This window comes from Oncorhynchus nerka, linkage group LG22, assembly GCF_034236695.1.
Source record: "Oncorhynchus nerka isolate Pitt River linkage group LG22, Oner_Uvic_2.0, whole genome shotgun sequence".
NCBI classification, from domain to species: Eukaryota; Metazoa; Chordata; class Actinopteri; order Salmoniformes; family Salmonidae; genus Oncorhynchus; species Oncorhynchus nerka.
The window spans coordinates 56,547,766-56,575,466 of NC_088417.1; the positions used below are offsets into that span (position 1 = coordinate 56,547,766).

At 43.0% G+C, this 27,701-nt stretch overlaps 1 long non-coding RNA gene and 1 pseudogene across 1 annotated transcript; one reads left to right on the forward strand and one right to left on the reverse strand.

The window, feature by feature from the left end:
- Window positions 1-173: 173 nt before the first annotated feature.
- On the reverse strand, window positions 174-10,149 carry LOC115104642 (ATP-dependent RNA helicase DHX33-like; annotated as a pseudogene).
- On the forward strand, window positions 9,667-27,701 carry LOC135563795 (uncharacterized). The gene is made up of 3 exons (XR_010460518.1): window positions 9,667-9,819; window positions 21,391-21,482; window positions 25,444-27,701. It is a non-coding gene; the product is annotated as an uncharacterized LOC135563795 (long non-coding RNA).

Consider the following 27,701-nt stretch of genomic DNA (forward strand, 5'->3'; position numbering starts at 1 on the left):
GTGTGGAAGCACCTTCTTTCAATATACTTTGTTTCCCTCATTTACTCAAGTGTTTCCTTTATTTTGTCAGTTACCTGTATGTCTCGTTTTTTAAGCAATGACAAACAGCCAATAAGTTAGACCAGGCGCCAATATTTAAATATGAACATTTAATTTAAGTCAGATGTTAAATATTTATGTTTGAAGGAATAACAAGGAATAACCACCTACTTCTGTGAGTTAATCTATGCTACTAAAAAACAGGCAAATATTTATAATGATCATCAATCATGATGAGACCTCATTTCTGGTTGTGTAGCAAATATGTGGCAACAGGCAATGATTAGGCAATAGCTGGAAGAGAGAAAACAAATGAAGAAAAAAGGTCAGCTTGTAACTACAGTAGCAGAAACTTTAGTTTGTAACTTCAGTCATAGACGGGTTAACCGACATCACAAAACCAATGTGCATGCTTCAATGGGGCAGAAAGCCATGTGTTGTGAATCTGGCTGACAAGATAGCTAGCAAAAATGACAAGCTGCCATGTGGGGAATCGTTTGGGGCTAGTTTTATCTTGTTCTTGATACCATGTCTTGTTTTGACTGATGTCACATCTATGCAATTATGGTTCAAATTCACAAGCTAGCTAACCAATGACTGTAACAATGTATTTGAGAGACAACAAGTGCTCATTATGCAAATGTATTTATGTTTTTCAATAAACATTGGAGACTTAATATAGTTTGTCAACAATCTAAGCCAACCCTGTCTGTTTTGCCCCATAGTTGCGCACTCGCCTATAGGCCAGAGGAATCTAGCTCTTTGTCGCTCAGCAGATGTCAACTCTAATAAAACATTCTGCTTGTCCATGAAGAGGTAGAAGAAATCACTAAGAAGAACCCAGACCCCTCTCTCTTTCAGACCTGTCCAAATGCTAAATGTTCTGCCTTGGACTGGCACACAAGGAGTGCTGAAGAGTCTTTCTATGCTGTGAATCTTTGTGTAAACAAAAACTAGCGATTCAGGAAATAGTAGAATGTCAATCTTCTTTCTATCATGCTTCCATCCAGTATTGTCACTGGGTTGGGGGTGAGCGGGGATTAGGTGTGTCACTGGTCAGCAAGGTTAGGATCTGCTGTGTCTCTTGTCACTCCAGAGTTCTGTCTAATCAGAGGCTAGCTATTGGTGGGGCGGAGCTTCCGGTGGAAGTACTTGGGTGCGACCTCCACCAGCCAATCAGCATCCACCAGACACAGGTCCCTCATGTAGCACTTAGAGGTGTGCAGGGGCTCATTGAAGATCAAGGTGGGCTTGGCCTGGAAGAGGACAGAGGAGGGGTGGATGGCTACAGGCTGGGGGGTGTCCAGGGCCATGTAGCTGCCGTTTGGCTGCAACTCTGCAGTGTTTACAAACAGACCGTGGGCCAGGCAGCGATGCACGCTCCCCGTGTCCGACCCACACGACTCCAGCTTCATGCTCAGCTGGAACAGAGGGGAGAAGGAGATGGATATTATGTGTGAAAAGAGCTAGATCATTTGTGTATATGCAATGGGTTTGTTCAGGTGAAAGATATCCATGTATTAGTTCATAAGAAGACCTTAAAAGTTGAAACAATGCCGCAAACACATTTGGAAGCATACATTTCAGTGTGCAAATTCCCTTTTTTTGCTGATGAAGAGCAATTTTGAGAGAACTGGTTACTTGTGGTGTGATGGATTTGTTTCGGTACCTTGAGGCAGATATCTCGTAGCTGTGCACGGACCTCTCCAACCATGGTCATGTTCCTGCTGTTGACAAAGTTCCCCCGACACCACTCCTACAACATGGGTCACACATCAGAGCCTGTACTAAATCTACACTATATATAAATGATAACACTGCACAAAGAACACAGGGGCCAGTGTCCCAGACACAGATTAAGACTACTTCTGGGCTAAAAACAATGCTCAATAGAGAACCTCTACTGAAACATAATTTTAGCCTGGGAATTTAACTCTACTCGGTGCATTCGGAAAGTATTCAGACCCCTTCTCTTTTTCAACATTTTGAAACAATTAAATTAAAATGTTCCTCATCGATCTACACACAATACCCCATAATGACAAAGTGAAACCAGATTTTTGCCAATATATTAAAAATTAAAAACTGAAATGCCTTATTTACATAAGTATTCAGACCCTTTGCTATGAGACTCAAAATTAAGCTCAGGTGCATCCGGTTTCCATTGAACATCCTTGAGACGTTTCTACAACTTGATTGAAGTCACCTGTGGAAAATTCAAATGATTGGACAGGATTTGGAAAGGCACACACCTGTCTATATAAGGTCCCACAATTGACAGTGCATGTCAAACCAAGCCATGATGTTGAAGGAATTGTCTGTAGAGCTCTGAGACAGGATTGTGTTGAGGCACAGATCTGGGGAAGGGTACCAAAAATATGTCTGCAGCATTGCAGGATTAAATGAAAGAAGTTTGGAACAACCAAGACTCTTCCTAGAGCTGGCCATCCCGGCCAAACTGAGCAATCGGGTGAGAAGGGCCTTGGTCCGGTAGGTGACCAAGAACTCGATGGTCACTCTGACAGAGCTCCAGAGTTCTTCTGTGGAGATGGGAGAACCTTCCAGAAGGACAACCATCTCTGTAGCATTCCACCAATAAGGACTTTATGGTAGAGTGGCCAGACGGAAGCAACTCCTCAGTAAAAGGCACATGACAGCCAGCTTGGAGTTTGCTAAAAGGCACCAAAAGACTCCCAGACCATTAGAAACAAGATTCTCTGGTCTGATGAAACCAAGACTTAACTATTTGGCCTGAATGCCAAGTGTCATGTCTGGAGGAAACCTGGCACAATCCCTACGGTGAAGCATGGTGGTGGTAGCATCACGCTGTGGAATTGTTTTTCAGTGGCAGGAACTGGGAGACTAGTCGGGATCGAGGCAAAGATGAATGGAGTATAGAGAGATCCTTGATGAAAACCTGCTTCAGAGAGCTTAGGACCTCGGACTGGGCCGAAGGTTCACCTTCCAACAGGACAATGACTCTAAGCACACAGCCAAGACAATGTAGTAGTGGCTTTGGGACAAGTCTCTGTGTCCTTGAGTGGCCCAGCCACAGCCCGGACTTAAACCTGATGAACAGCTCTGGAGAGACCAAAAAATAGCTGTGCAGCGACACTCCCCATCCAACCTGACAGAGCTTGAGAGAATCTGCAGAGAAGAATGGGAGAAACTCCTCAAATACAGGTGTGCCAAGCTTGTAGCGTCATACCCAAGAAGACTTGAGCCTATAATCGCTGCCAAAGGTGCTTCAACAAAGTACTGAGTAACGGGTCTGAATACTTATGTAAATGTGATAGTTTATTTAATTTGATACATTTGCAAAAATGTCTAAACTCATTTTTTCTTTGTCACTATGGGGTATTGTGTGTCGATTGATGAGTAAAAAAACAATTTTAATCAATATCAGAATAAGGCTGTAATGTAACAAAATGTGGAAAAAGTCAAGGGGTCTGAATACTTTCCGAAAGCACTGTATGTCCAGAGGTACTGTATACAGCTGATCATAGCTGAAGTGCATTTTGTATAGTCTCCCCTACAGGCTTCTTCTTCCTCGAGTTATCCACTGACCTTGTTGGCGTTCACTTTCTTGAAGGTTCTGTAGATGTAGAGTGGGGTCAAGTGATCTCCCTCGCTGGTGGTGAACTTCTTGCATGCGGCAAGACACTCCTCTCGGCGTACAGGGGGGTTGTAGAGCACCGTGTCCACCGACAGCAGAGAAACGATGGTCAGCACCTCCTCAGAACACTGGGAGTCTGGCGACAGCAGGATGGTCTGTAGATGTAGACACACAAGAGAGAGATATAGCGAGGGATAATGTGTTAATACAGTATTTATTGTTGGTCATGGGGATCAATACAAACAACCTCCAATAAAAAGCCCCTTTCCTGTGTGTCTGTGTCTTACCTTGGCATAGCGTGGCTCCAGGGGGAAGCTGGCAAATCTTCTTGCCCAGAGGAGTGAGGGTGACCTGCTCATCTTTCTTCTCTACAGCACCTAGTAGATCCAGCTGCTCCACCGCCGTACGCACCGCCTCTGAACAGTCATATTAACATTACGTGATTACAACCAACTCTGACCAAACACGTTGACAACATGAATGCAATAACTAAATGTAAGTTGCTCTGGATAAGAGAGTGTGCTAAATTACTAAAATGTAAACGTAATTACAGTAGTACAAATAACTCCTATCTGAGTCTACATATCAGTGGATTGACATAATAACACTTCTGAAGACGTTAGCATCACAGTGAACACACAGCAGACCTGGGACTGGATGACAGACTGCTTACCAGGAGAAGGCTTAGTCATGAAGTCAAAGTTCATCACGTCAGGAATCCCCAGAGCCAGAAGCTGCAGCATGACACTGGCCAGGTTACACCTACAGGGGAGAACACGGGACAGGAACAGTTACACCCGCAGAGGAGAGAACAGAGGAGCAGAACACTCACTCATAATGACCTAGAGATGCATCAATTTATGCTGCAGCAAGAACTGGGTCGTGTTCATTAGGGCACACCGTAGCAAAAACTTTTACAGTGGCGAATGAAAACAAGCGTTTCTTATTGGACATGTTAAGGTATCTCACCATTTCATGCCTACTGAAAATTACCCTGTTCTCTTTTAACAGGTGAACAGTGACAGCAACTAGATTTGCTTCGGCTCCTATTCTAAGCCATCATGGTCCTACCCACCTCTATCTAAGGCACGGTCATGGGGATGAGGTTGTCAAACTCGTCCTCGGTGTAGAGGCGGTAGACAGACCCTGAGTCCTCTCTGCCAGCCCTGCCCGCCCTCTGCCACGCCTGGGCTTTAGATACCCACTGTACTGCTAACACCTCCAGACCACTCTCTGGGGGGCAGACAGAAACACATTACAAATAATGAGGAACACAATGAAAATAAGTCTGTAGACTTTATTATATATGTTCATCTTCAATGATTTTTAAAGCCTATTTTTGTTTTATCATATTTATTTCGAAAATATAAAATTTCATTTCATAATTCGAGTTCATTCATTTATTTATTCACACTAGGCCACAGACCTGAGTGACTCGCAAGTAGAGAAACAGAGTTTAAAAGGCATTGTGTACAGTCAGTGAGGAATCTCACCTGGGTTGAAGTGTTTTGCTTTCACCATGCCTGTATCAATTATGTATTTGATCCCTGAGATGGTGATCGACGTCTCAGCGATGTTGGTTGAGAGAATGACCTTCCTACAACCCTGGCAAAACAATACAGTTGCTTGAGGAGACCATGCATCACGTTATACAGTGCCTTCAGAAAGTATTCATACCCCTTGACTTATTCCACATTTTGTTACAGCCTGAATTCAAAATGTATTAAATCAATGTAACATTTTGCCCTTCTTTGCGAGGCATTGGAAATCCTCTGTGATATTTGTGGTTGAATCTGTGTTTGAAATTCACTGCTCGACTCAGTGACTTTACAGATAATTGTATGTGTGGGGTACAGAGACGAGGTAGTCATAAAAAAATTCATGTTAAACACTAGTATTGCACATAGAGTGAGTCCATGCAATTATTATGTGACTTGTTAATACAAATTTTACTCCAGAACTTATTTAGGTTTGCCATAACAAAGCGGTTGAATACTTATTGACATTTCAGCTTTTAATTTTTAATGAATTTGTCAAATTCTCTAAAAACATAATTCCACTTTGACATTATGGGGTATTGTGTGTAGGCCAGTGACACATTGCAATTTAATCCATTTTTAAATTCAGGCAGTAACACAACAGAATGTGGAAAAAGTCAAGGGGTGTGAATACTTTCTGAAGGCACTGTAGATGACTGCAAGACATTGAGGGGGGTGTAGGTGTATCCTACCTTAGGTGCGGGCTGGAAGAGCCTGAGCTGCTGAGCAGGGGACAGAGAGGCGTACAGGGGGATGACTGTCATGGGACCACAGCCACCAGGGAGGTTCTTGGCGATGTCACGGCAGGTACGGGCCAGCGCCTCTATCTCCTCCTGACCCGTCATGACCACCAGGATGTCATATGATGTAGGGGCTTCCTGTTTAGAATGGACACATCACAACCCCACCCTGTCTGGCATCATATGGTGATTTGGAATCATGTCTCCAACTTGTGTTTCCAGAAAGGTATGATTAATGTAAGTTATAAGGTTGAGTAGTGATAGTAGTAGCCTGGTTAGTAGCCTGACTGAACTAGTGAGTGCAGCGTTCAGTCTGGTTTAACCAGGCCAGGTGTATGGGCCATCTTAAACTGAATCAACTCTTTCTACATGAGACATTTCTCTTCAGCTAAAGCACCCCAGCAGCCAGGCCAGCCAGAGCACACTTATGTACCTGATGGATCTGGAAGACTGAGACCAGTGTAGCCTGCAAATAGTCAGGGGATGGGGATGCTTGGCTGGGGATGCTTGGTGAAGTAGATTTGGATGGGGCGCAGCCTGCCCTCCAGGTACAGCACAGGAGATTTGTTGAAGTACTGAGAGATCACCCAGAATGGTACATTGAAGAGACAATACATCAGATTTATTTATAAAACCCCTTTTTTTTGTTAAATCAGCAGTCGTCATAAAGTGTTTTTACAGTAAGAACAAGACAACAAGCCACCAGTCTTAAGGTGGTCTGTGCAGAGTAATGTTGACATTGTATATCTGTACTTTGAAGAATGGAACATCAGCCCCCCACACACACACACACACACACACACTTATGATAAAAAACACAGCCAGCCTATGACAATCTGTATTTATGGAGCCTAACGTTAGTGAGCTAGCCTGACATTCAAACTGAAATGTTCTGTTACACCATTGTTTCAGATCATATCAGTTTGGATTCCAGGCTACTGAGTCTAGTAGTGACCCATCGTGAGGGGAATCTTGTTCTGTTCTCTGCGTTTGCGTTGGGATACCTTCACCACTCCAAATAACACGTCAGTGTGGACCGTGTGCTCGTGAGCCTCATCCAGCAACACCACAGTGTAGCGCAGCCGTAAGGGGTCTCATATGACCTCCCGCAGGATCATACCATCTGTCATGAACTTTAGCTTTGTATCTGAGGAGGTGACATCCTCAAATCGCACCGTGTAGCCAACCTGAAGGGTATGATTGGATTTCCTGTTAGGCCCATCTTGAGTGTTTGGTAATGGTATCAGTCCCATATATGCAGCCATGCTGCTGCCACTCGACCATTGATGATGATCTAGGCTGCGAGGGAAAGTACCACATCCTTGCTACTTGATGTGTGTTCAAAATGTGTATCTTTTTCACCATAGAGTTTGACCACTGATTGTAATGTAAAAGGTTGTTTTTATTTACCAGCTTCCCCAGTTGAGCTCTCTTCTCCTCTGCCACCCTCGATGCCTGGGAGATAGCTGCCAGTCGGCGGGGCTGTGACGATGCCCTGTCATCCGATGCCATACAAGTACTGAGGGATCTGGGTGGAAACGCATTATCTGGAGTGATGAATCACGCTTCACCATCTGGCAGTCCAATTGGCGGATGCCAGGAGAACGCTATCTGCCCAATGCATAGGTTCAACTGTGAAGTTGAGTGGAAGAGGAATAATGGTCTATGGCTGTTTTTCATGGTTAGGGCTAAGCGGCAGGTAGCCTAGTGGCAGGTAGCCTAGTGGTTAGAGTGCTGGCACAGTAACCGAAAGGTTGCTATATCAAATCCCCGAGCTGACAAGGTAAAAACCTGTCGTTCTGCCCCTGAACAAGGTAGTTAACCCACTGTTCCTAGGGCGTCATTGTAAATAAGAATTTGTTCTTAACTGACTTGCCTAGTTAAATAAAGGCAAAAAAAATATATATAAAAATAAGCGCATTAGTTCCAGTGAAGGGAAATCTTAACTCTTCAACATACAATTCTGTGCTCCCAACTTTGTGTAAAGTTTGGGGAAGGCCCTTCTGTTTCACCATGACAATGCCCCTGTGCACAAAGTGAGGTCCATACAGAAATGGTTTGTCGAGATCGGTGTGGAAGAACTTGACTGGCCTGCACAGAGCCCTGACCTGAACCCCATCGAACACCTTTGGGATGAATTGGAACTCAGACTCCGAGCCAGGCCTAATCAACCAACATCAGTGCCCAACCTCACTAATGTTCATAGCTGAATGGAAGCAACAATGTTCCAACATCTAGTAGAAAGCGTTCCCTGAAGAATGCAGGCTGTTACAGTAGCAAAAGGGGGACCAACTCCATTTTGTAATGAGATGTTCAGCAAGCAGGTGTCCACATGCTTTTGGTCATGCAGTGTAGCTAGCGTAGCCAACCCAACTCTCATGTGGCACTACCGGGCAGTGATTACCCTCGCTGTAACTTTAAAAGAACTGTGGCAAAGCAGTGTTCGGCAGGCAGGGACACTGTGTGCCAGTGTCCTAGCTCGCAGGTAAATCATATTTCCCTGTGGATATTTTGTCTCAAATTGTAACCCACTGAATGACCAACTGCACAGACAACCGGTAGACTAAGTTCAAATGTAATTGTATTAAACTTTCTGCCTTGTAAGGGAACTTTTTCAGTTTTTTCAGTGCTTTGTTTCAAACTGTATATCAATAATTGGTATTACAGTCTGATTTATTAGGAAAAAGTATGGAGAGCATACAATTTGGAACTATTATGTTAGTCTACGGTAATTACATCCTTGCTATGATTTGATCTTTACTATTAATAAATAGGCAAAATATCCAATCAAAGACTTGCGTCTGGAAAGCGATTTTATTTATGCTTTGCACACGTTTAGCTATGAACATTGAGAAGGGTGCAATTGCAGTCTTCAATTCTGGGAGTTCCTGTATGTGCGCATTCCTGCATCTGCAGGAACACCTCTTTATACTTCTATTGGGCAATTTGCAGCTAGGACAGGCGGGAGCGCTCCAGTATAGTTGGTGGCGTTAATGCATAATAACGTTGGGTGCCAGCCGCTGAGAAACCCCAAAGAAGGGGCCGGGCCGACAACTGTAGCTAGCTAGCTATACCTCGGTAGACAGTCATTTGTCCCTGCCTGACGGGCACTGTTTTTTTTTTTTTTACTGTTCTGTTAACGACGGCAGGTGTTCGCCAAGAGGTTGCGAAGGACACTGTGTGCTAGCTTAGCCAGCTAGTTCGGTACACAGCAGGTGCTAGCACACTGTGTCCCTAACTAACAAGCTAGCTAGTTAACCCAGTATCACTGGTAGACAGTGTCCCTCGCCCCCGCCTGTCAGGCACGGGTTTCTCCGGCACACAGCATTTGGAAGGCGGGGACGACATGATGTCATATCATCATTTTTAAATTTAACTTGCAAGCTAGCACATGGTGTCGTCCAAACGTCCCGGCTGCTGTGCTAAAGGGAGGAGGGGCCGACTAATAGACAGTGTCCTTCGGCCCCGCTTGCCGGGCACTGTTTTCCCGCTGTTATGTTAAATACGGTGAGGGTGTTCAGCAGGTGGGAGCGAAGGACATTGTCTCCCGGTGTCACTCCCACTACCTAGCAAGGAGGCAGGTGTGAAAACGGATAACTAAATTATTATTTCCCTTTTGCCCCACAATAAAAAAGTGTCACAAGCATGAAGATGCTCAGGGGGAGGCGTTCCTGCGTATGCAGCATTGCCCTAAATTGCGTATTCCTGCAAGTGCAGGAATGCCATAAATTGCGTGATGCAGTTGCACACTATTGCAATCTCACCTGTGCTGTGCTACATTTTTACGTTTTTAGTCATTTAGCCGACGCTCTTATCCAGAGCGACTTAAAGTTAGTCAATTCATCTTACGATAGCTAGGTGGGACAACCACATATCAAAGGCATTAGTAAGTACACTTTTCCTCAAAGTAATTATAATGAAAATGAGAGCTCGAAGGTGGGGGGAGAGTGGAAGTGTTGGTTCAGGAAAGTTTTTTTTGGGGGGGGTTCATATGCTAGAGTTGGCTATTGCAGGAACTTTTGATTTGGTTTAGCCAATTTACATATAAAGACATGATTATGAAGCTGTCTACGTTGGTTAGTACGTTGAGACTTCGCCTGGTATATAGGAATATGTTTCATTTGCACGTCTATTGGTATCGATGCATAGCAGCATCCCAGCCTTGTCAAAACGGAAAAAAGAAGATCCCGGCTTAAATATCGGGGTCGTGGGGCATGGTCTATAGAAACACGCTATACAAAATACATCTTCAAGCTTATTCTCAACGCATGTCCAAAAGGAAATTAAACAGAAGATAAGTTTTCATGGACGCATACTTCCGAGCTGAACAGCTGTTTACCTCTTCGACACGGTAAATTCCGTCGCATTAGTTTGACGTCATTGAACCCTCTAACGGTGACTATGTGCAATGACAATGGGGGCCAACACCTAGGGCGCGAGATGGCGCTGCCTTCAATATCTTGGCACCTTTGGGTTTAAATGTCTCTTTTTTTCTCGATTGGTTTTTCAGGTGGGCGGGCTTAGAGGCGTGTCTAGAAACTTTAGATTGGTCACTTATGACAGAGAGGAAAAGGAAGAGATGCCCAACTCGGCGGAAAAATCTCTTGTCCAGCAGGTGGCGTTTTTTCGTTGTTTCGCCCACCAACCAATACGTTTTTGTATGGATGAAAACACTTTATATCAGAGTTGTCTCGAGATGGCTATGCATATTCATGTCTGGCATGAGGCTAGTAGCATAACATAATTCAATTCAAAGGGATTCATTGGCATGGGAAACATGTTTTCATTGCCAAAGGAAGTGAAATACAATAATACGCAGAAGTAAAATAAACTATAAACATTACACACACAAAGTGCTAAAGGAAGAGAGACATTTCAAAAGTCATATTATGACTGTATACCGTGTTGTAACGATGTGCAAATAGTTAAAGTACAAAAGGGAAACATAAATATGGGTTGTATTTACAATGGTGTTTGTTCTTCACTGGTTTCCCTTGTGGCAACAGGTCACAAATCTTGCTACTGTGGTATTTCACACAATATAAATGGGAGTTTATTGAAATTTGATTTATTTTCAAATGATTTTGGGGACTGTGTAATCTGAGGGAAATATGTGTCTCTAATATGGTCATACATTTGGCAGGAAATTAGGAAGTGCAGCTCAGTTTCCACCTAATTTTGTGGGCAGTGTGCACATAGCCTGACTTTTCTTGAGAGCCAGGTCTGCCTACGGCGGCCTGAGACTGTAGATGGTCAAAGCTTTCCTTACTTTTGGGTCAGTCACTGTGGTCAGGTATTCTGCCACTGTGTACTCGCTGTTTAGGGCAAAATAGCATTCTAGTTAGCTCTTTTTTTGTCAATTCTTTCCAATGTGTCATGTAATTATCTCTTTGTTTTCTTGTGATTTGGTTGGGTCTAAACTTGTTGCTGTCTCTGTGGGATCTGTTTGTGTTGAAGAATAGAGCCCCAGGACCAGCTTGCTTAGGGGACTCTTCTCCAGGTTAATCTCTCTGTAGGTGAAGGCTTTGTTATGGAAGTTTTGGGAATCGCTTCATTTTAAGTGGTTGTAGAATTTAACAGCTCTTTTCTGGATTTTCAGAATTAGCGGGTATCGGCCTAATTCTGCTCTGCATGTGTTATTTGGTGTTTTACTTTGTACACAGGCTATTTTTGCAGAATTCAATAGAGAGTCTCAATTTGGTGTTTGTCCCTTTTTGTGAATTCTTGGTTGGTGAGCGGACCCTAGACCTCACAACTATTTTTTTACCGTTATTTTACCAGGTAAGTTGACTGAGAACACATTCTCATTTACAGCAACGACCTGGGGAATAGTTACAGGGGAGAGGAGGGGGATGAATGAGCCAATTGTAAGCTGGGGATGATTAGGTGACCGTGATGGTATGAGGGACAGCTTGGAAATTTAGCCAGAAATTTAACACCCCTGCTCTTACGATAAGTGCCATGGGATCTTTAATGACCTCAGAGAGTCAGGACCCCCATTTAACGTCCCATCCGAAAGACAGCACCCTACACAGGGCAGTGTCCCCAATCACTGCCCTGGGGTATTGGGATATTTATATAAAGGGCAATGGTTCTATAACTGATTCAAGTAATTTTTTTGCCAGATCCTAATTGGTATGTCGAATTTTATGTTCTTTTTAAGTGCGTAGAAAGGCCCTTCTTGCCTTGTCTCTCAGATTGTTCACAGCTTTGTGGAAGTTACCTGTGGATCTGATGTTTAGGCCGACATCTCTCACCATTGAATACTAGTGGTTGACATTAACAACCGTCATCGAATATTCAAAAAAGTACAATAATGAGATGTATCCACCAATCCAAAGAAAGGATAGGCGGGAGGACAACCTGCCTTGCCGCTTTGTGGACAACAACTCCCATTGTTAGGGAGGAGAGATGTATCTTGTCAGTATATCCATAATCTTTGCTCATGGCGAGGCACCATAAGCATTATACATTTTTGGTATTTCCCTTTCCCTTAATTGTAGTTCTTTCAAAAAGTAAACATACAAATGTAAAAACGTAATGTAGGCCTAAATGTATATTTTCTTTTGTTTATCATACTACCATCATCAAAATGTTCATGAATTTTAACCACATTTAAATGGACATAAAGCTCACTCATTTCATAGAGAGTGTTACAAACTGGACTATATTTAGTAACTTACTTTAAAGAGATAGTGATTGGCTTTAAATAGGTATTTGGTAATAAAAAGTCTGTCTACTTGTCTTTAACTTAATTTTCTGAAAGTCAGACTCTTCCCACATGCCAACATATTTTTTTCAGTTTCAAAAGCATCTACATTCACAAAATTGTGTGTGGTTATCCTTAGATATATTTCAAGACTTGCCCAGAGGGAAAATGTTAATATGTTGTATATATGTTTTTCTAGATCAAAAATGTTGGGGAAAAATGTTGTTAGTATTTTACAGATAGAAAGATGAAAAAAGTGTTTATCCTCAATCTGCTCAGGACAGGTCCGGTCCCAGAGTGTCTTAACAAAATGAAGCCAAAATATTTAGGCTGACTTCATCCAGTATCTAGAAGAATGTATTTGCGTGATGTTCAAATGTGCGCATATTTAATGAATGATCACCTAATTTACATGTTTCTAAGACATATTTCAAACCATTTTTTAACATAAAAAAATATTATATTTGTGTCCACATTCTACTGGTAAATGTTGATTGTGATATGATTAAGGGAAATCTGGTTTTACCTTGGAGGGCCTGAGGGATTAACTAACAAATGCTTGCCCTTGTTGGCGTGTTATTGGTTGAGTATTCTTGGATGCATGACGTCAAACAGATGCGCTTTTGATTAGCTTAATGGCTGACTTGAACAGTAAGCGCCAAACGATTTGGGACTTGATACATAAGTGAAGTAATTGGGAAATAAATTAAATAGCTATACTATACCTTGAGTGGAATCTACTTACTAAAGTTAGCTAGCTAATTACTTGTGAGCCAGCAACGCTCATATGTAAGACAAAAAGCAGGCAGTCGGCTCTAGCTAAGTAACACCGTAGTTCACCACTAGCTAATTGTTTTTCTTCACCTTTCCGCAAAGTTTCTGGTACAGTGCATATGGAAAGTATTCAGATCCCTTTATTTTTTCCCACATTTTGTTACATTACAGCCTCATTCTAAAATGGATTAAATAAATACAAATCCTTATCAATCTACACACAATACCCCATGACACTCTGAACAGAGCTCTATAGTTCATCGGCGGAGATGGGAGAGTCTTCCAGAAGGACAACCATCACTAGAACACTCCACCAATAAGGCCTTTATTATTATTTTTTTTTCACCTTAATTTAACCAGGTAGGCTAGTTGAGAACAAGTTCTCATTTGCAACTGCGACCTGGCCAAGATAAAGCATAGCAGTGTGAACAGACAACACAGAGTTACACATGGAGTAAACAATTAACAAGTCAATAACACAGTAGAAAAAAAAATGGGCAGTCTATATACAATGTGTGCAAAAGGCAAGAGGAGGTAGGCGAATAATACAATTTTGCAGATTAACACTGGAGTGATAAATGATCAGATGGTCATGTACAGGTAGAGATATTGGTGTGCAAAAGAGCAGAAAAGTAAATAAATAAAAAACAGTATAAAAACAGTATGGGAATGAGGTAGGTGAAAATGGGTGGGCTATTTACCAATAGACTATGTACAGCTGCAGCGATCGGTTAGCTGCTCGGATAGCTGATGTTTGAAGTTGGTGAGGGAGATAAAAGTCTCCAACTTCAGCGATTTTTGCAGTCGTTCCAGTCACAGGCAGCAGAGTACTGGAACGAAAAGGCGGCCAAATGAGGTGTTGGCTTTAGGGATGATCAGTGAGATACACCTGCTGGAGCGCGTGCTACGGATGGGTGTTGCCATCGTGACCAGTGAACTGAGATAAGGCGGAGCTTTACCTAGCATGGACTTGTAGATGACCTGGAGCCAGTGGGTCTGGCGACGAATATGTAGCGAGGGCCAGCCGACTAGAGCATACAAGTCGCAGTGGTGGGTGGTATAAGGTGCTTTGGTGACAAAACGGATGGCACTGTGATAGACTGCATCCAGTTTGCTGAGTAGAGTGTTGGAAGCCATTTTGTAGATGACATCGCCAAGTCGAGGATCGGTAGGATAGTCAGTTTTACTAGGTAAGCTTGGCGGCGTGAGTGAAGGAGGCTTTGTTGCGGAATAGAAAGCCGACTCTTGATTTGATTTTCGATTGGAGATGTTTGATGTGAGTCTGGAAGGAGAGTTTGCAGTCTAGCCAGACACCTAGGTACTTATAGATGTCCACATATTCAAGGTCGGAACCATCCAGGGTGGTGATGCTAGTCGGGCATGCGGGTGCAGGCAGCGATCGGTTGAAAAGCATGCATTTGGTTTTACTCGCGTTTAAGAGCAGTTGGAGGCCACGGAAGGAGTGCTGTATGGCATTGAAGCTCGTTTGGAGGTTAGCTAGCACGGTGTCCAATGACGGGCCGAAAGTATATAGAATGGTGTCGTCTGCGTAGAGGTGGATCAGGGAATCGCCCGCAGCAAGAGCAACATCATTGATATATACAGAGAAAAGAGTCGGTCCGAGAATTGAACCCTGTGGCACCCCCATAGAGACTGCCAGAGGACCGGACAGCATGCCCTCCGATTTGACACACTGAACTCTGTCTGCAAAGTAATTGGTGAACCAGGCAAGGCAGTCATCCGAAAAACCGAGGCTATTGAGTCTGCCGATAAGAATATGGTGATTGACAGAGTTGAAAGCCTTGGCGAGGTCGATGAAGACGGCTGCACAGTACTGTCTTTTATCGATGGCGGTTATGATATCGTTTAGTACCTTGAGTGTGGCTGAGGTGCACCGTGACCGGCTCGGAAACCAGATTGCACAGCGGAGAAGGTACGGTGGGATTCGAGATGGTCAGTGACCTGTTTGTTGACTTGGCTTTGAAGACCTTAGATAGGCAGGGCAGGATGGATATAGGTCTATAGCAGTTTGGGTCCAGGGTGTCTCCCCTTTGAAGAGGGGGATGACTGCGGCAGCTTTCAATCCTTGGGGATCTCAGACGATATGAAAGAGAGGTTGAACAGGCTGGTAATAGGGGTTGCGACAATGGCGGCAGATAGTTTCAGAAATAGAGGGTCCAGATTGTCAAGCCCAGCTGATTTGTACGGGTCCAGGTTTTGCAGCTCTTTCAGAACATCTGCTATCTGGATTTGGGTAAAGGAGAACCTGGAGAGGCTTGGGCGAGGAGCTGCGGGGGGGGCGGAGCTGTTGGCCGAGGTTGGAGTAGCCAGGCGGAAGGCATGGCCAGCCGTTGAGAAGTGCTTATTGAAGTTTTCGATAATCATGGATTTATCGGTGGAGACCGTGTTACCTAGCCTCAGTGCAGTGGGCAGCTGGGAGGATGTGCTCTTGTTCTCCATGGACTTCACAGTGTCCCAGAACTTTTTGGAGTTGGAGCTACAGGATGCAAACTTCTGCCTGAAGAAGCTGGCCTTAGCTTTCCTGACTGACTGCGTGTATTGGTTCCTGACTTCCCTGAACAGTTGCATATCACGGGGACTATTCGATGCCATTGCAGTTCGCCACAGGATGTTTTTGTGCTGGTCGAGGGCAGTCAGGTCTGGAGTGAACCAAGGGCTGTATCTGTTCTTGGTTCTGCATTATAGAGCTCGAACATCTCTAGAGGGACCTAAAAATAGCTGTGCAGCGATACTCCCCACCCAACCTGACAGAGCTTGAGAGGATCAGCAAAGAAGAATGGGAGAAACTCTCCAAATACAGGTGTGCCAAGCTTGTAGCATCATACCCAAGAATGCTGTAATCGCTGGCAAAAGTGCTTCAACAAAGTACTGAGTGAAGGGTTTGAATAGTTATTTAAATATAATATTTCGTTTTTTTATTTGTAATAAATGTACAAACAAAATCTAAAAACCTGTTTTTGCTTTGTCATTATGGGGTACTGTGTGTAGATTGATGAGAAAAAAACTCCAATGTAATACATTTCAGAATAAGGCTGTAATGTAACAAAATGTGGGGAAGGTCAAGGGGTCTGAATACTTTAGGAATGGACTGTATTAAGCCAAAGGGTATACAAATACACAGCATATGGGGATTTTGAACTATATGGAGACACGAAGGGGAGAACCTGCTACCCTAACAGTACATAACCAGTGCCAAATTATGTCAACTGAAATGAATGTGATAAACCAGTTAAACATGTCATGGACCACAGTATTCAAAGGAGGACATTGTAACGGCGTGCATTCACCAAACATTTAACTGAGGAAAACACATTTGTTTTATAGTAATTGTCTGATTGGGAACCACTATTGCCTATCAAATTACTGTGTCAAATCAGTTTGGCATTGGAAGTTTACCGGAGTACAGGCAGTAATACAGGAGTCAAATCGTATCGGGAGTCTCGTCAGATCAAATGTTATCAGCAAGCCAGAGCCATCTGTGGATAGAGTACAAGTAGAACAAAGATGTATGCCCAAACAGATAACAACAGTATCATTCAACATTAGATTCCACCTAAAACAATGACATGAGCTCTGTCCAAATTAATTTCAGCTCAACTCCTCACTTCCTCTCTACTCGCATCTTCCTCAAAATCCATTGGACATTTGAGGCGAGGAACTTTGGGTCCTCTCCTCCGATGAGGTTTTAAGGAGGCACGGAAAAAGGATGCAAGGAAAGATAAAATGGCACAGAGCCGTTGCATGTTTGCCTCAGTATGGAATGGCAGATGTCACTATGTGAGATTGAGCAGAGGTGTACAATCCACGTCATTCGTCATTATTATTAAGCCATTAGAAACCTTCCTTAGACCTTTAGCTAAGAAACACATAAATGAGCACATACAAGTATGTTTAAGCAGTAATACATTACTGTTGGGAGTGCTGTGCCATACCTTTAGCTCCCTGGTGCAGCAGCGCTGACACGCTAAAGATGAGGTTGCGGCAAGACCCCCTCTGTGGAGGGGGTCTTGACCACGCTCTGGCTGTTCTCCCATTGGTCTGGTAACTACGCCAACACAACATTGGAGTTTGATACCCATGGTCAGGACTCCACTGAGGAAGGTGGAGGGACACATACAGTACCAGTCAAAAGTTTGGACCCAGCTTCTCATTCAAGTGTTTTTCTTTATTTTTTTACTATTTTCTACATTGTAGAATAATAGTGAAGACATCAAAACTATGAAATAACACATGGAATAATTTAGTGACCAAAAAAAGTGTTAAACAAATCAAAATATATTTTATATTTGAGATTTTTCAAAGTAGCCACCCTTTGCCTTGATAACAGCTTTGCACGCCCTTGGCATTCTCTCAACCAGCTTTATGAGGAATGCTATTCTAACAGTTTTGAAGGAGTTTCCACAAATGCTGAGCACTTGTTGGCTGCTTTTCCTTGACTCTGTCCTTAATGCGTTTGAGCCAATCAGTTGTGTTGTGACAAGGTATGGGTGGTATACAGAAGATAACCCTATCTGGTAAAAGACCAAGTCCATATTATGCCAAGAACAGCTCAAATAAGCAAAGAGATGACAGTCCATCATCCAACATTACTTTAATAGATGAAAGTCAGTCAATCCGGAAGATTTCAAGAACTTTGAAAGTTTATTCAAGTGCAGTTGCAAAAACCATCAAGCACTATGATGAAACTGGCTCTCATGAGGACTGCCACAGGAAAGGAAGACTCAGATTTACCTCTGCTGCAGAGGATACATTCATTAGAGTTAGCTGCACCTCAGATTGCAGCCCAAATAAATGCTTCACAGAGTTCATGTAACAGACACATTTCAACATGTTCAGAGGAGACAGTGTAAATCAGGCCTTCATGGTCGAATTGCTGCAAAGAAACCACTACTAAAGGACACTAATATTAAGAAGAGACTTGCTTGGACCAAGAAACACAAGCAATGGACAGACTGGTGGAAATCTGTCCTTTAGTCTCATGTCCAAATTTGAGATTTTTGGTTCCAACCTCCATGTCTTTGTGACGCAGAGTAGGTGAACAGATGATCTCTGCATGTGTGGTTCCCACCCTGAAGCATTGAGGAGATGTGATGGTGTGGGAGTGCTTTGCTGGTGACACTGTCAGTGATTTATTTAGAATTCAGGGCACACTTAACCAGCATGGCTACCACAGCATTCTGCAGCGATACGCCATCCCATCTGGTTTGCACTTAGTCCCACTATCATTTGTTTTTTAGCAGGACAATGATCCAAAACACACCTCCAGGCTGTGTAAGGGCTATTTGACCAAGAAGGAGAGTGATGAACGGTGTTTCCTCTGACACATTGGTGCAGCTGGCTTCTGGGTTAAGTGAACAGTTAGAAGTATACAATATTAGCTATTTAGTTTGGAGTTTTATCTCTCTTGGCTCCCCCTCACCCCATCTCAATCGAGGGCCATCCCTGTCTGTTCTCACCCAGCCTCTCCCTCCTCCGCCGCTCCCCCCCCAGTCATGCTGTTCTTTCAAGTCCTCCTTCCATACTAATCCCTCGTTAACTTAGCTAGCTAACCCACTGGGCAAACACTGGTTGAATCAACGTTGTAGCCACTTAATTTCAATGAAATTACATTGAACCAACATGGTATAGACGTTGAATTGACGTCTGTGCCCAGTTGGAATGCTCTTGGTTAAACCAAAGATACTGGTAACTATTATATTATTTAGTCTAGTTATTGTCATGACAAACAGTGGGCCATTTTATTCAACTAAATGCCCATTCATTTTAGTCACATCACATTTGTATTGCCTCATTAACATATAGTAAACATAAATCACTGACTTCCAGGTGCACACACATACATAGCCTTGTCCTACCAACATTTTTCTGCATAACATCCTATTCTCTTCCCAACAGCAAAAATATGACAAACATACAGTGGGGGGAACAAGTATTAGATACTGCCGATTTTGCAGGTTTTCCTACTTACAAAGCATGTAGAGGTCTGTATTTTTTTTATCATAGGTACACTTCAACTGTGAGAGACGGAATCTAAAACAAAAACTCCAGAAAATCACATTGTATGATTTTTAAGTAGTTGGTGAACCAGGCTAGGCAGTCATTTGAGAAACTAAGGCTGTTGAGTCTGCCGATAAGAATATGGTGATTGACAGAAAGTCTTAGCCAGGTCGATGAATACGGCTGTCTCTTATCGATGGCGGTTATGATATCTTTTAGGCCCTTGAGCGTGGCTGAGGTGCACCCATGACCAGCTCTGAAACCAGATTGCATAGCGGGGAAGGTACGGTGGGATACAAAATGGTTGGTAATCTGTTTGTTAACTTGTCTTTCGAAGACCGTAGAAAGGCAGGGTAGGATAGATATACAGTGGGGCAAAAAAGTATTTTGTCAGCCACCAATTGTGCAAGTTCTCCCACTTAAAAATATGAGAGGCCTGTAATTTTCATCATATGTACACTTCAACTATGACAGACAAAATGTGGAAAAAAGAATCCAGAAAATTACATTGTAGGATTTTTAATGAATTTATTTGCAAATGATGGTGGAAAATAAGTATTTGGTCAATAACAAAAGTTTCTCTCAATACTTTGTTATCTACCCTTTGTTGGCAATGACAAAGGTCAAACGTTTTCTGTAAGTCTTCACAAGGTTTTCACACACTGTTGCTGGTATTTTGGCCCATTCCTCCATGCAGATCTCCTCTAGAGCGGTGATGTTTTGGGGCTGTTGCTGGGCAACACGGACTTTCAACTCCCTCCAAAGATTTTCTATGGGGTTGAGATCTGGAGACTGGCTAGGCCACTCCAGGACCTTGAAATGCTTCTTACGAAGCCACTCCTTCATTGCCCGGGCGGTGTGTTTGGGACCATTGTCATGCTGAAAGACCCAGCCATGTTTCATCTTCAATGCCCTTGCTGATGGAAGGATGTTTTCACTCAAAATCTCACAATACATGGCCCCATTCATTCTTTCCTTTACACGGATCAGTCGTCCTGGTCCCTTTGCAGAAAAACAGCCCCAAAGCATGATGTTTCCACCCCCATGCTTCGCAGTAGGTATGGTGTTCTTTGGATGCAACTCAGCATTCTTTGTCCTCCAAACACGACGAGTTGAGTTTTTACCAAAAAGTTATATTTTGGTTTCATCTGACCATATGACATTCTCCCAATCTTCTTCTGGATCATCCAAATGCTCTCTAGCAAACTTCAGATGGGCCTGGACATGTACTGGCTTAAGCAGGGGGACACATCTGGCACTGCAGGATTTGAGTCCCTGGTGGCATAGTGTGTTACTGATGGTAGGCTTTGTTACTTTGGTCCCAGCTCTCTGCAGGTCATTCACTAGGTCCCCCCGTGTGGTTCTGGGATTTTTGCTCACCGTTCTAGTGATCATTTTGACCCCACTTGGTGAGATCTTGCGTGGAGCACCAGATCGAGGGAGATTATCAGTGGTCTTGTATGTCTTCCATTTCCTAATAATTGCTCCCACAGTTGATTTCTTCAAACCAAGCTGCTTACCTATTGCAGATTCAGTCTTCCCAGCCTGGTGCAGGTCTACAATTTTGTTTCTGGTGTCCTTTGACAGCTCTTTGGTCTTGGCCATAGTGGAGTTTGGAGTGTGACTGTTTGAGGTTGTGGACAGGTCTCTTTTATACGGATAACAAGTTCAAACAGGTGCCATTAATACAGGTAACGAGTGGAGGACAGAGGAGTTACAGGTCTGTGAGAGACAGAAATCTTGCTTGTTTGCAGGTGACCAAATACTTATTTTCCACCATAATTTGCAAATAAATTCATTAAAAATCCTACAATGTGATTTTCTGGATTTTTTTCTCATTTTGTCTGTCATAGCCGAAGTGTACCTATGATGAAAATTACAGGCCTCTCTCATCTTTTTAAGTGGGAGAACTTGCACAATTGGTGGCTGACTGAATACTTTTTTGCCCCACTGTAGGTCTGTAGCAGTTTGGGTCGGGAGTGTCTCCCCCTTTGAAGAGGGGGATGATCGCGGCAGCTTTCCAATCTTTGGGAATCTCAACAGTGATGGTTTGTATAAACCTTTCCGTCTGCCTGTCTGACCTCAGAAACAAAGTTTCACTTTTGAAATTCAATTTTGTCCCTGAACAGAGAATGTTGTGCACGAGACATCAACTTTTCTGATCCAGGCAAAATCATGCAACAATATTATTATCATGGATATATACAATTAAATGTCAATAGAAAAGCTATGACAACATTTTGCGTTTGCTGCCCTTCCAGCTGTAGAGTTTGTAGCTTTACTTGGCTAATTGACAAGACGCTAGCCAGCCTGCATAGCAAAATAATTGTTAGGCATAACAGCCAATATTTTTGCATGGATTAAAGGATTTTGTTTTTTGTAGTATTCAGACCCTTTGACTTTTTCCAGATTTTGTTACTTTACAGCCTTATTAGAAAATTGATTAAACAATTATAATAATCCTTAGCAATCTACACAGAATACTCCATAATGACAAAGTGAAAACGGTTTAAGTGCACTGTAAATTAAGTGTCAGTGCAGCTTTTGTGATTGGACAATGAGCATTATAGGAGTTGTTCTTGACCCTGTTTCACACTACCTATTTTGGCACTAAAATCTCTCTTAGCACAGGGCTAAGGAGGCTCCAAGCCTTGGGCTAAGGTGCAGCCTGAATGCACCTATTGATGTCCAAAAGTAGAACGGAGCTAATAACTTTGAATGGGACCTATTGACTGTTCGCCCAGTGATGTAGTTGAGTCACTAAACCTCGAGTCCAAGTCCCCTGTGCTAGGGTCCAAGTCCAAGTCCGATTCACCAATGGTTGAGTTACACATCTCTATGGCTGTAGTCTGAGTCCCAGTGCTCGAGTCCTGGTCCAAGTGCTTAAGTCTGAGTCACTGGGTCCACATGAACTGAAAATAAAGTTATTTACCCAGTCAGATATAGCGTAGTGGCAAGAGGAATGTAGTCAATAAATAGTTTGCTATCCCTTTTCCTTTCTTTCTGTGTCACCAAATGTTTTCATATAGGCTACTGGTAATGTTACCAGGACCACGTTCAGTTGAAAATTGTTCTAAAACGTTGCAGATGGAAATTCCATGAATAGAGCCAACGTTATCCCTTATTCAACATGTCAGAGAGGCATATTTGTTCTACATAGCATATTGATATCTGAACGTTCCAAAACATTGCGTACTGCTGAACGCGCCCCCAGGTTGTTAGCTATAGAAAAGATTATGGATGTACTGACAAGATACACGTCTCTCCGCCCAAACAATGAAAGTCGTTGTCCACAAAGCGGCACAACGGGCTGTCTTTTTTCAATATTTGATGAGGGTTGTTGACATCAACGACCACTATTCAATGTAGAGAGATGCTATGCTACTAGCCACATGACATGAATATGCATAGCCAACTCCGATATAAAGTGTTTTTCTCAAAGTTGCTGGGATGTCACGTAACAACTTAAGCATTCCGAAACTTCTATTCAATCAAATAAACCTTATGTAGCAAATTCAACTCAACTCTCTCAACTCTTTCATTTACCAATTCATACCAAAGGTGTTTGTTGGGGTTGAGGTCAGGGCTCTTGGCAGGCCAGTCATGTTCTTCCACACTGATCTCGACAAACCATTTCTGTATGGACCTCGCTTTGTGCACAGGGCATTGTCATAATGAACCATAGAGCCCTGACCTTCCCCAAACTGTTGCCACAAAGTTGATAATAAACTATAGCTATAACTATAGTGCCCTTCACAAAATAAATGGCATCATGAGGTAGGAAAATGATGTGAATATATTGAAGCAACATCAAAAGACATCAGTCAGGAAGTTAAAGCTTGTTTGCAAATGGGTCTTCCAAATGGACAAAGACCCAAAGCTTACTTCCAAAGTTGTGGCAAAATGGCTTAAGGACAACAAAGTCAAGGTATTGGAGTGGCCATCATAAAGCCCTGACGTCAATCCTAGAGAAAATTTGTGGGCAGAACTGAAAAAGCTTGTGCGAGCAAGGAGGCCTACAAACCTGACTCATTTACACCAGCTCTGTCAGGAGGAGTGGGCCAGAATTCACCCAACTTATTGTGGGAAGTTTGACCCAAGTTAAGCAATTTAAAGGCAATGCTACCAAATACTAATTGAGTGTATGTAAACTTCTGACCCACTGGGAATGTGATGAAAGAAATAAAAGCTGAATAAATAATTCTCTCTACTATTATTCTGACATTTCACATTCTTAAAATAAAGTGGTGATCCTAACTGACCTGAGACAGGGAAGTTTTACTAGGATTAAATGTAAGGAATTGTGAAAAACTGAGTTTAAATGTATTTGGCTAAGGTGTATGTAAACTTCCGACTTCAACTGTATGTGGAACCATTTACAGTAGCGTAGTTAGTGAATAAATGTAGTGAAACTAAAGAAGAAGAGGGGTTAGAGAAAATAGAACTGCATTGGGTATATCATTCTATGTTAGGTCCTACTACCCGTACACGGAGATTGAACTGGGTTTTTCTACAGTTCCATACAGATAAGTCACTCAGTCCACATGACATAGAACCTGATTAAAACAAAATAATGGGGCACCATGGCACCAAAGGCAGTGCAGAGACAGTTGGTCCCACACCAATGACGGCTGGGCCTGACCTCTCTGACACTGCCCTGACTGATGCTGACTTGGCAGTTCTGCATATATAGATCAAACTACAGGGAAGAAACATGCAGGGTTTGGTATTGTGACAATTGACAGAACCACTCACACACAACAACCATTACCAGATACTTTCTCAGCTCAACAGGCTGAACGTTTGGCACTAACCACTGCCTGTAAAATGGGAGAAGGGAAAAGGGTTACAATTTTGTCTGATTCTGCTTATGCAATAAGGGGTTTTCTCTCCTGGTGTGGTGTCTGGAGGAGTAGGGGTTTTCACAATGCTTGTGGAAGTCTTATTCATAATAGAACTATGGCTTTAGATCTCTTGGAGGCTATGATGCTGCCCTCTGCTTTGGATGTTGTGAATATGGGTAACGCCATGGCAGATGAGGCTGCTAAATTGGCTGCCTCAAAGTGTCATAGCCACTCCATGTTCTTCTCTGCTGCTGTTGGGAAAGACACTAATTATTTGGCATCTAAACAGGTTTTGGATGTTGGTTCTCATTTGGTATGGCATCAGCAGGGTTGTAAACTTGACCACATTTCTAAAATTTGGAGACAGACTCTTGTCTTATCACCTCTGTTTGCCAAGTGGCCCATGGTATGGCCCATTTGTCAAGGGGGTATATGATAGAGGCAATTTCTTTGGATTGGTTTTGTCCAAATTTGACCCAGCATGTGAAACAGTTTCTGTTTCGATGTGCAAAGTGCATGCAATTTAACATTGCCAAAGGAACACCTGTGAAACCAGGTCATTTCCCTACGCCAAGAGGACCATTTGTCCATCTTGCCATAGATTTTATAGATCTTGCAGAAAGAAAAGAAAGGAAAAGGTACTGTTTAGTTCTTATTGACAGGTTCACCAGGTGGGTGGAGGCATTTCCCACCACACACTGTGATGCTAAGACAGTAGCAAAGCTACTAGTGAGGGAGATACCTAGATTTGGTGTTCCTGAGGTTTTATCTGCAGACAATGGTACCCACTTCACTGGTGATGTAGTGAAGCAGGTAGCCATAATGATGGGAGTGGACCAGAATTTTGTGTCCATCTACCACCCTCCGAGTAATGGGGTTACCGAGAGAGCTAACCAATCCATTAAACAAGGGTTAGCTAAGGCATGCCACTCCACCAAGAAATGTTGGGTGGATTGTTTACCACTGGTGTTAAGGAAAATGCGCAGTAGTTTTAATAAAGGCCTGTGGTGTTACACCACATGAAATGTTGACAGGAAGACTCATGAATGTTCCCGCACACAGACCCATGACTGACACACAAATAGACAACACTCTAGCTGAAGTAGAACACGGAGTACATGAAAGAGCTAATGACTATTGTTAAATCTCTCCACTCTCACACTAGGAAAGCTCAGGAGGAGGTACCAGGTGATGACCCCAACTACCTGCCTGTGGAGGTTGGAGACTGTAAAAATCCGGGTCCACAAAAGAAAATATAACCAGCCAAGGTCAATGGGGCCATTCAAGGTAACCATGGCAACACAAACGGCGGTCAGAGTTCAGGAAAGGTCCGGCTGGCACCACCTGTTCCACTGCCAGAAGGTGTTCAGCCCACAGGAGATGATGGAGCCAGATACAGCCTGAAATAAGAGGAAGAAGCAAATGTGAGTCGAGACCAAATACTTGAAAAAGATGAAGGGCAAGACCAAAGCCCTGAAGAACCAACTGTTTTAAATGTTGTAAATAACCAAACCCTTAGGGGGAATAAGAGAGGGAAGATGACCGCATGTGGTCATTGGTAGTTGACTGTTTTGGCTCTATCCACACTACTTGTTTGTGGGGGTGAAGCCGGCCCTGTCAACACGTGGGTAAAGTTTGTTTGAGACTTAGGTAGAAATGTGTCCCCAAACGGGACTGCAGTGTTAATTTTGTCTAAACCCAAATCCATGAGAGAGTTGTTTGGTTAAATGAGTGATTAATATGATGCCATTGGTGTTGACCCCAACTATGACCCTCTTGCTTGCCCAACTGACCCAGAGGATGATTACTATACTACCTATATGTGAATGGTTAAAAGTTCCAGATGTCTAATGTCGATTTCTGTACATGGTTATATGAGACTAGGTAGTCTCAAAGGGGGGAATGTTGGGGTTTACCCTGTGGGTTGGGTGAGGGGCTACACCAATGCCATGATTACTGTATATATGTGATAACATTTGTATGCTTGCAATGCGCAATGATGGAAAAGTACTGGGTAAATGGAGATGTACTGCTTTAGTTCTCAGGCTGAGAATTGTCTACACCTGCTGATAGTCACACAGGCTAAAGGCCGAGATAGCAGAGTGAGAAACCACAGTCTAAACATGTTTTTCTCATCTTAGTTACTTTGTATCTAATCCAATGTAACAACGTTAAGGTATGATTGACGGTAGGTTGTCCACGCCCACTAGTATATGGAGCTTTGTCTCCTGTCTCGCCTCACAGATCTTTACTATAAACTACTGAGGTATTCTGTATGTGAATCTCTGTCTGCAATTACATTTTATTATGAAAGAGTTGTATACCAAGGTTCCCGTGTCTGTGTCATCTATCTGGAAGACTGATTGTTAAAGGAAACTTACATCACCCCATGCAAAGGACCAACCAACAGCGCTTCAGCACTCGGCTGTCCCGTTCTGTGAGCCTGTGTGGCCTACCACTTAGCGTCTGAGCCGTTGTTGCTCCTAGATGTTCTACTTCACAATAACAGCACTTACATTTGACCGGGGCAGCTCTAGCAGTGCAGAATCCTATGACAGCGCCACTTTGAAAGTCACTGAGCTCTTCAGTGAGGCCACTCTACTGCTAATCTATGGGGATTGCATGGCTGTGTGCTCCATTTTATACACCTGTCAAAAACGGGTGTGGCTGAAATAGCCGAATCCAGTCATTTGAAGGGGTGTACACATGCCTTTGTATATATAGTGTTGCTACTGAAGTAACATGACTGAACAAGGTGTAGCTAAACAAATGGTTAACGGTCTGGTCTGCAAGTAGCCTAGTTTTAGAACTCCCCGCGATATGCCTTATGAATGTAAAATGCAGCCCGCCAATGCACAATAGGGTAATGTCTTTTGAACTAGAATCAATACGTTTTCTCTAAGGTGAAGAGGGAGACTTGGCTATGCTGGATACAGAACCTGTATATGAAATGCAGTGGGAAAAGTGGGAGGTTTGAGTGAGACTACAAACTACTTTTCTATAGCCTACTCAGGGGAGAGAAAAACATAGCTAGACTGTTGGTTTACTATTAAACTCAATGCTACTGTTGTTTTTAATTGTGTAAAGCATCAACTTGTGTTTCTTAACCAGGCAAACGGTAGCTAACTAGAAGGCTGGTGGTGACTATGGCTATTTTCCACTACAGGCTGTTCCGTGCAGTGAATATCATAGTTCCTATTTCATTCCCACTTGCCCATGGCCTTATCCGGTTCAGTAGGCTGGTGGGTGGGGTTACAAATGGCCGTACTCAATGATTGGTCTCATGCAAAGATATCAGTCTCGCTCGCGTATGTTGGTCATACTCATGCAGGAGTCACAAGTCATTTGATCAATTTAGGGGTTTAGGGCCCCATAATAATTATGACTTTGCGGATGTGTTAACTAACTTTGTGGCTGTGTTAA